Here is a 10,312-nt window from a genome sequence, read left to right as displayed (position 1 = left end):
GTTAGATGCATTAGTCAGGGGTAAATGTAGAGTAATAGGGTGGGGGAATGGGTCTGGGTGGGTTACTCTTCAGAGGGTCAGTGTGGACTTGTTGGGCTGAATGGCCTGTTTCTGTCCTGTAAGGATTCAACTCTATGAATAGTGCCCAGTGTGTGGGGCCTGGACTGGTGGCTGGTTGCTTGCTGTTTTGAGTCAGAGCATGGAGATGAGCAGGTTTGTACTTTCCCTCTGTTACACAGGCTCATCTATATAACACTGAGAGGCCACATGATAGAGAATTCATGGTGCCTTTTTGAACACCTCTGTATCCCTGGGTCTGTCGCTGAAACAGATCTCTGCTCGCAACTCACAGCTTCCCCGGGAATGGGGCAGACCAAGATTAATCTTTGTGCATTTAGGGAAGAGATAGAATCCCCACAGTATGGGAACAGGCCATTCGGCCCAACAGGTCCACACCAATCCTCCAAAGAGTATCCCACCCCACGCCCATCCTCAACCCTAACCCTGCCCTCCTCGTGGCTAATGCACCATCCTGCACATCCCTGGGTACTGTGGACTATTTAACACAGGCCAATCCACCCTGACCCACAACCCTGAACACTCTGGGCAATTTACTGTACCAATCCACCGAACCTGCACATCCCTGGACACAATGGGCAATCCACCTAAGCTGCACATCTTTGGCTGTGGGAGGAAACTGGAGCACCCGGAGGAAACCCACTCAGACATGGGAGAATGTGCAAACTCCACACAGACAGTTGCCCGAGAGTGGGATTGAACATGGGTCCCTGCCGTTGTGAGGCAGCTGTGCTAACCACTGAGCCACCGTGTTGTCCCTAAATCTCCACTGTCCTTCTCTCCCTTCCATGTCACCTTGTCCTGCTATTGCTGAAGGCATCTCACTTACATAACAATGTAGGAACACAAGAAGTGGGAATGGGACTGACCAATTGAACCCCTTGATTGAATATGACCAAGGCTGAACTCATCTTGGCTTCAACTCCACTTTCCTGCCCACTCTCCATATCCCTTCAACCCATCACTAATTAAACATCTGTCTATCTCCTCCTCAACTTTAATCAATGTCCTGGCATCCACCACATCCTTCCACAATTGACAGAGATTTGCCTGCACTTCCACACACTACTGTGTCCATTGCTCCCAATGCAGTCTCCTCTACATTGGGGAGACAGAATGCCAATTTGTGGAACGTTCATGGAATATCTCTGGGATACCTGCACCAAACAACCCCACCACCCTGTGGTCGACCACTTCAACTCCCTCTCCCATTCCCGCAAGGACTTGCAAGTCCTGGGTCTCCTCCACCACCAAATTCTGGCCACCTGACGCCTGGAGGCAGAATGCCTCATCTTCTGCCTTGGGACCCTCCAATCACATGGAATCAATGTTGATTTCACCAGTTTCCTTAATTCCCCTCCAATTCCAGATCCAACTTTCCAACTCGGCACCTCCCTCTTGAACTATCGTACCTGTCCATCTCCCTTCCCACCTATCGTTCCACCCTCCACTCTGTCACCGTCACCATCCACCTTCACCAACCTATCACATTCCCAGCTGCCATTTCCCCCAGCCTCACCCACTCTCCCATTTACCTCTCAGCCCCCTTGGGCACCCCCTCTCATTCCTGCTGAAGATTAGATTAGATTAGACTTACAGTGTGGAAACAGGCCCTTCGGCCCAACAAGTCCACACCGACCCGCCGAAGCGAAACCCACCCATACCCCTACATTACCCCTTACCTAACACTACGGGCAATTTAGCATGGCCAATTCACCTGACCCGCACATCTTTGGACTGTGGGAGGAAACCGGAGCACCCGGAGGAAACCCACGCAGACACGGGGAGAACGTGCAAACTCCACACAGTCAGTCGCCTGAGTCGGGAATTGAACCCGGGTCTTCAGGCGCTGTGAGGCAGCAGTGCTAACCACTGTGCCACCGTGCCGCCCTTATGCTCGAAACGTTGACTCTCCTGCTCCTCGGATGCTGCCTGACCAGCTGTGCTTTTCCATCCCCACACTCTCGACTCTGATCTCCAGCATCTGCAGTCCTCACTCTCTCCTTGCTGCCAGATCTGCTGAGTTTCTCCACCCAGACCCCAATGTTAGAAGCAGATTTCCAACACACCCTGTATTTGACGTTACTTTTCCCAGGTCTCAGACATCAGTGGTATTTCGAAACAGGGGCTCAGAAAAACTGCTTGAGTGAAGGAAAATGCAGAAGTGGCATTCATGGGGAGGTAATAAATGGCAGAGAGAAAATCGTACGTGTGGAGAGAATTGCAGGTAAGGGTAGGAATTATGTAGGGTCAGGACAATCACATGGCAGTTACTGCGGTATGGAACAATGTGAAAGGGGGGGAGTGATGGTTGGAAAGGGGTATCTGTGGGGTGAGAGAACGAAAACTCAATAAACATGGGACTGCCCAGAGCAAAATGGCAGAAGTTCACTCACACCCTCAAGGATGCTCCCTCTGCTGGACAAATACAGAATCGTCTTCTCTGTGGATTGTAAACCAGGGGAGGGGGTGGGGAGGTGGGGGGTGGGATAGAGAGAAAGAAAGAGAGAGACAGGATCCACCAATTTTGGCATCATCTGCAAACTTACTAACCATGTCTCCTGTATTCACATCCACATCATTGATATAAATGATGTAAAGCCATGACCTAATTGAGCGGTGGGGCAGAATCTACAGGCTGAATGGTCTCCTCCTGTTGGTATCTTGTGAGGGGAGCATTGTAACTGTGCAGGCAGCTGGGGTGAATATCTTCCTTAATGCTGGAAAATGGTCAGCGCCACAGACCACAGCAGATGGACCACTGCCTCCCTCTGCTGGAGTAACCCCTGCACTGCACATTAGGGCCGGTTGAAGGTCCAGCCCAAAAACAAGTAAAAAGCCCTTCCTCATGAAGGGCTTCTGCCTGAAACGTCGACTCTCCTGCCCCTCAGATGCTGCCTGGCCGGCTGTACTTTTCCAGGGCCACAATCTTCATCTCTGACTCTCCAGCATCTGCAGTCCTCACATTCTCCTATGTTATTATCAGTACATCTCACAAACCTGCTCCTGTTTTAATTCCCACCTCTCATTCCCAGGAACAGCAGACCATTTAGCCCACCATTTAATGTGGCCATGGCTGATTGAACAGTTCCCATTTACTCACACTATCGCCATAATCCCTTTTACCAACGATACCTAAAACTCTAAACTTGAAAGAGAGCTAATTCCTGATTTTTTTAGGATTCAAATTCCAGCATCTGTCGCAATGGGATTGGAACCTGCACCTCAGAACATCTCCTGAGCTGTGGTTAGTACCAATATCCCATCGCCTCCCCAACAAGCCATGCTCTTTTTCCCTTTTCCGTCACAAATGCATCAAACTTTCTGTCAAAAGGATGGATGGAGACTGCTTCAAACACTCCATTCCGTGGGGAATTCCCTACCTGTAACACGACGTGGAAACAAATCCTCCAAAGTTCCATGCTCCTTCCCAAGCAATAATTGTCAGGGTTTCCTCTGGAGTTGTCCAAAAAACAGGAATGGTTTCTGCACGCCCACTTCTTCAAATTCCTTCCCAAATTTAAAGATGCCCATTTGTTGTCCCCAACACTCCACAGTATAAAGTCTGAGATTGACATCATTTCCGGGCTGTGGCAGCTCCTTAACCTGAATCAATGAGATGGAAACATGGCTGGTACAGTGGCTCAGTGGTTAGCGCTGCAGCCTCCCAGCGCCAGGAATCCAGGTTCGGTTCCACCCTCGGGCAACTGTCTGTGTGGAGCTTGCACCTTCTCCCCGTGTCCAATAGTGTGCAGGTTAGGGTGGATTGGCCATGGGAAATGCAGGGTTATAGGGTAGGGGGTGGGTCTGGTTGGGATGCTCCCTCGAGGGTCAGTATGGACTCGATGGGCCTAATGACCTGCTTCCACACTGGAGGGACTCTCTGGTTTCTGTGCAATATTTCCCACATTTTCTCCAATGATGTCTATTTAATGTGAAGACTGGGGATCCCCACTGGCAAAACACGCAATGCTGACACGAGAAACAGCACAAATGGTTTGGATCTGGAATACATTGCCGCAGAACACACAGGAGGCTCGATCAGTTGTGGTTTTCTGAGGAGAATTGATTAACTGTCTGATGTAGAAATAGGGCAATCCTGTCTTACAGAGAGCTCTTCCTGGGCTGGAAGCACTCTCTTGATTCTCTTATTCCCCAAGTGTCATCGATGCACAGTGGCACATTTTGACCTGGCTACAGAATTGGCTATTTGCCAAGAAACACTGAGTGGAGATAAGGGCTTCTTTTTCAGGTGGGTGACCTGTAACCAATGGGGTTCTCCAGAGGTCAGTGCTGGGACCACAAGTGTTTCTATTAACCACTTGGAGGAAGAAAGGGAATATACCATCACCAAACTGACAGACAACATAAAAATGGGTGGAAAGGCAGACAGTTTATGGAGGGAACTGAAAGAACTTTGGATGCTGTAAATCAGAAACAAAACACCAATTGCTGGTTTCATCCCACCATCAGACTGACCATGGACTACTCCTTAGTAGCTGTCTCATTCTTCGACACATGCATCTCCATCAAGGATGTGGACCTCAGTATCCCACTCTCCCCAAACCCACAGATAATCTCGTAATGCTACAATTCTCCAGCTTCCACCCACAACATATTAAAACAGCCATCCCCTATGGACAAGCCCTACACATTCACAGGATCAGTTCAGATGAGAGGAACATGACAGACACCTGAAGGTGCTCAGGGATGTTCGTAAAAGAACAGGGTACGATGATCAACTCATCGACTGCCAGTTCCGATGTGCAACAGCGAGTACCCGTAATGACTTCCTCAGGAGACAGATACGTGCTGCAACCAACAGAGTATCCTTTGTTGTTCAGTACTTCCTGGGAGCTGAAAAATGACACCGTGTTCTTGTAGCTTGCAACATGTTAACGATGAGGATGAGCATCTCGCCAAGACCTTCCCTACGCCTCCAGTTCTCGCCTTTAAACAACCACCAGACCTTAAACAGACCATTATTCACAGCAAACTGCCCAGCCTTCAGGACAACATCGACCGCAACACTGTACATCCCTATCATGGGAACTGTGCAGGACATGTCAGAGTGTGGACACGGATACCACCATTACACGTGGGGACACCACCCACCGTGTACGTAGCAGGTCTGGCTGTCTCCCAATCTTTGTCTCGGCCAGCGTTGCCTACCTCATACACTGCAGGCAAGGATGCCCCGAGGTATGGTTCATTGGTGAGACCAAGCAACGCTACAACAACAGATGACATCGCACAACCATCACCAGGCAGGGGTGTTCCCTCCCAGTCTGGGAACACTTCAGCAGTCAGGGAAATTTGGCCTCAGATCATCCAGTGAACATCCTCCAAGGAGGACTTTGGGATACTTTTTAATTCAAAATATATTTTATTCATAGAAATAAATCTTTGGTACCTGTACAATTTGTCATGTCGTTCATACATATATAAATTGCATGTCTTAACACTACAAAGAACAGGTTGAATTAATCGAATCTACAGTAATCCTATTTACAGTTCCCTTTACTAACCATCCAGTCTCTTATTATTTAGCTGTGGCTTCAGCGGAACCCACCTACTGAGTGGGTGCCCTGTTATACGATAATAAAGGAACCTTCTTTAACCCCCAGTTTATGGGGTTACCATTGTCCATTTGACTGTCCTGTCTCTGGGGTAGCTGTCTACATCCCCAAGGTGAGCTCGAACTGCTGGACCTTCGCTGGGCTGAGGTAGCTATCCAGCTCCTCACTGGGGTCATCCACCCGCTCTGGTGACATTGAGCCAAGGCAAGGGTCCGCACCGTCCAGTTCTGTGTCTGACAATGGGACTGTCAGAGGATCACAGCTTTCAGTTACCTGTAGTTGTGGGGCAGTGGGTACCTCCTGGTTCTCACTGGGTGGAGGGTGGACATCGGGGGGTCCGTTGTTTCCTGGTTGGGAGGAAATGCCCTCCTCTTTATCTACGGAGATTTGTCTCTTCTTCTGTTGGTGGTGACCTTCTTTGTGCCCGTCTTCCCCTTCCGAAGAGCTGGCCGTCTCTCCCTCGTGCAGCTGTCTTTTCCCCCTTTGCTGGGAGGCTTTGGGGGCCTGGCAGGCTTTTCTCTTCCTGTTTTTAACAGGTCTCCACTCCTCTGCCTTCTTGATTACCTCCTCCTCCATTGCTTCCATCTGCCCAGCTAGAGCTGGGATCAGCTGCTGTCTCTCCGCTGGCTGCTGCCTCCTCCACTCCTGCCTGTTCTTCTTTCTGGGTGCCACGAGTCTCCGTTTCCCAGCTGTCTGGGTGGACCTTGGTGGTCTTTGGGGGTCCACGGCTCACGTTGCCACCTCCAGCCATCTATGCGTAAGTGGGGGCCCCCCTGTCTTGGGCAGGTCTTGTACATGTGGCCCTCCTCTCCACACAGGTTGCAGCTCTTTTCTTCCTGACAGTCCTTAGTCAGGTGACCCTCCTGTTTGAAATTCCTGCAGATGGTCACCGTACAATCCGCCATTGGGATGTCCGGATTAGTGCGGAGCAGCTGCTCCGCCAGAACAAAGTGAGCTGGCGACCTGGATCAGTGCGGGGCAGCTGTGAGCCAGTACACAGTGGACTGGAGGCCGAGTGTGGTGTGGTAAGGCTGAGAGTGGCTGAGAGAACAGAGTGGGGCGGAGGCCTGGATCAGTGCAGAGCAGATGTGAGGCAGAGAAGATGTGAGGCAGAACAGAGTCAGCCAGAGGCCTGAATCAGTGCAGAGCAGCTGAGAGCTGAAGAGGAGCCGATGGAGAGCTGCGACAGTCTCGAATGGCTGGGAGCTGGATTGGAGCGGATTCGAGGCCTGGATCAGCACAGAATGGTAGAGAGTTAAATTGGTGTGGATTAGAGACCTGTGTCAGTACAGAATGGCTGAGAGCTGGATGAGGCAGGATTAGAGGCCTGTGTCAGTACAGAATGGCTGAGAGCTGGATGAGGCAGGATTAGAGGCCTGTGTCAGTACAGAATGGCTGAGAGCTGGATGGGGCAGGATTAGGGGCCTGTGTCAGTACAGAATGGCTGAAAGCTGGATGGGGCAGGATTAGAGGCCTGTGTCAGTACAGAATGACTGAGAGCTGGATGGGGGCGGATTAGAGGCCTGTGTCAGTACAGAATGACTGAGAGCTGGATGGGGCAGGATTAGAGGCCTGTGTCAGTACAGAATGACTGAGGCCTGGATGGCAGCAGATTGTGGCCTGGATCCGTACAGAATGGCTGAGAGCTGGATGGGGGCGGATTAGAGGCCTGTGTCAGTACAGAAAGGATGAGAGCTGGAAGGGGCAGGATTAGAGGGCTGTGTCAGTACAGAATGGCTGAGGCCTGGATGGGGGCGTATTAGAGGCCTGTGCCAGTACAGAATGGCTGAGAGCTGGATGGGGGCGGATTGTGGCCTGGATCCGTACAGAATGGCTGAGAGCTAGATTGGAGCAGACTGGAGACTTGGAGCAGAGCGAAAGCGGTAATTGGACTGGAGGTGGTTGTGGAGCTGGGGGAAGCTTGCTGTGAAGGTGATAGGTACATGCAAGTGGGTGGGGGTTGGGGAGCATCGATGGGGATAGGTCAGTGTGGAGTGTGGAGTGGATAGGTGGGAATGAAAATGGACAGGTGGGACAAGTCAAGTGGAGGGTGGGGTCTGAGAGGAGGTGAGGCGTGGAAGTTGAGGAAACGGGTGAAGTCAACATTGATGCTGTATGGTTGGAGGGTCCGAAGGCAGAAGATGAGGCATTGCTCCCCGCAGGCGTGAGGTGGGCTGGACTTTGCACTTTGTAGCTCAGGGTGTTGATGCCCTTGCTTGATAGGTTGGCAAATAAGCAAATGGTGGTAAGACATGGAGCAGATGGTGACTGAGAGCAGTTAAGAGGGAAGGTGTTTCAGCAGCATGTTGAGAGATCTCGTGAGGAAATAGAGGGAAATGGTCGCATATGCAGCAGAGATTTGGTGGGCTTAACGGTTTTAAAGTTAGGACTGCTCCTGCTTGTAGAGGGAAGAAAGGTATACCAAAGACTGCGCGAGCAAACTTGGGTGCTTACGTAGCAGAGACAAGGCAAGTTGCAGTATAACAGCACTGCCTACAGAAAACGTGCAACTCAGATTCTGTCATTGGCTTGTAAATCAGGGGAGAGCGCGAACGCAGTCCCCCACTACCACAAATTTTGCAGTCGAGTATCCCGCATGTGGGGACATCGCAGGCGTCAGCACACCCAAAGTGCAATGGGATAGCCTCATCCTGGGAGCACCTTTTTTTTATATTTCAAAAATATACTTTATTCATAAAATATTCATAAAATATTTGATACACTGTACATTTGGTAATGCCATACATATGTCAACATTTACATACACAGCTCAGAATTTTTCATTATTACATACAGATCTGTGCATTTCTCACTCACATATTGAGCTAAGGCGTCAGCAGAGCCCAAATGACTGCATGGGCCCCCTGATCATCTTTAGACAGGCAGATGTTACACGGTGGTCTTTCCCCACCGCGCCTTGGCGGCAGCTGCCCCAAGCTTCAGCGCGTCCCTCAACACGTAGTCCTGGACCTTGGAATGTGCCAGTCTGCAGCACTCAGTCGGGGTCAACTCCTTCAGCTGGAAGATCAACAGGTTTCGGACCACCCAGAGAGCGTCCTTCACCGAGTTGATGATCCTCCAGGCGCAGTTGATGTTTGTCTCGGTGTGCGTCCCAGGGAACAGGCCGTAGAGCACGGAGTCCCGCGTCACGGCGCTGCTCGGGACGAACCTCGACAAATACCACTGCATTCCTCTCCAGACTTCCTCTGCATAGGCACATTCCAGAAGGAGGTGTGTGACAGTCTCTTCCCCCCCGCAGCCGCTTCGAGGGCAGCGTGCGGTGCGGCTGAGAGTCCAGGCGTGCATAAATGATCTCACAGGTAGAGCCCTTCTCACCACCAGCCAAGCCATGTCTTGGTGCTTGTTGGAAAGTTCTGGCGATGAGGCATTCTGCCAAATTGCTTTGACAGTCTGCTCAGGGAACCACTCGACAGGATCCACCCTCTCCTTTTCCCGAAGGGTCTCAAGGACGCTACGTGCTGACCACTTCCTGATGGACTTGTGGTCAAAGGTGTTTTTCTTCAAAAATTTCTCCACGAAGGACAGGTGGTACGGAACGGTCCAACTACTCGGAGAGATCCGCGGCAGCGAGGCCAGGCCCAGCCTTCGCAACACCGGGGACAGGTAGAACCTCAGTACGTAGTGACACTTGGTGTTTGCGTACCGGGGATCCACGCACAGCTTGATGCAGCTACACGCAAAGGTGGCCATCAGGGTGAGGGTGGCATTGGGTGTATTTTTTCCCCTGTTTCCCAGATCTTTGTACAGCGAGTCCCTTCGGACCCGGTCCATCTTTGAACTCCATATCAACTGGAAGATGGCCCGGGCGACTGCAGCGGCGCAGGTTCTGGGAATAGGCCAGACCTGTGCCACGTACAACAGCAATGACAGTGCCTCACACCTGATGACCAGGTTTTTTCCCATGATGGAGAGCGACCGTAGCCTCCATCTGCCCAGTTTCTGCCTCACTTTACTGATACGCTCCTCCCAAGACCTGGCGCACACCCCAGCCCCCCCGAACCAAATACCCAGCACCTTCAGGTGGTCGGTCCTGACGGTGAAGGGGATCGAGGATTGGTCGGCCCAGTTCCCGAAGAGCATGGTCTCGCTCTTGCCTCGGTTTACCTTGGCCCCCGAGGCCCGTTCGAACTGGTCACAAATGCACATGAGTCTGCGCACGGACAGCGGATCTGAGCAGAAAACGGCGACGTCACCCATGTACAGGGAGGCCTTAACCTGCAGGCCCCCGCTGCCCGGAATAGTCACCCCTCTCAGGCTCGCATCCTTCCTGATGGACTCGGCAAATGGCTCTATGCAGCACACAAACAAGGCAGGAGAGAGAGGGCAGCCCTGCCTGACTCCAGATCTGACTGGGAAGCTATCTGATTCCCACACATTGATTTAGACTGCACTGACGATGTTGGTGTAGAGCAGTCTGATCCAATTGCAGATTCCCTCCCCAAAACCCATTTTGGAGAGAACATTTCTCATATACCTGTGTGATATCCTGTCAAAGGCTTTCTCTTGGTCCAGGCTGATCAGGCAGGCGTCCAACCCTCTGTCCTGCACGTAGGCGATCGTATCTCTGAGGAGTGCGAGACTCTCAGCAATCTTCCTGCCCGGCACAGCACAGGTTTGGTCGGGGTGAATCACCG

At 51.5% G+C, this 10,312-nt stretch overlaps 1 non-coding gene across 1 annotated transcript; it reads right to left on the bottom strand.

Moving 5' to 3' along the window:
- Positions 1–8,194: 8,194 nt before the first annotated feature.
- LOC132833012 (U1 spliceosomal RNA) lies at positions 8,195–8,360 on the bottom strand. Its single transcript, XR_009647018.1, has one exon. It is a non-coding gene; the product is annotated as a U1 spliceosomal RNA (small nuclear RNA).
- Between the last annotated feature and the right edge of the window lie 1,952 nt (positions 8,361–10,312).

Source organism: Hemiscyllium ocellatum, chromosome 35, assembly GCF_020745735.1.
Source record: "Hemiscyllium ocellatum isolate sHemOce1 chromosome 35, sHemOce1.pat.X.cur, whole genome shotgun sequence".
Lineage (NCBI taxonomy): Eukaryota > Metazoa > Chordata > Chondrichthyes > Orectolobiformes > Hemiscylliidae > Hemiscyllium > Hemiscyllium ocellatum.
The sequence above is the reverse complement of the archived record's forward strand: the minus strand, read 5'-3'. Positions and strand labels throughout refer to the sequence as shown.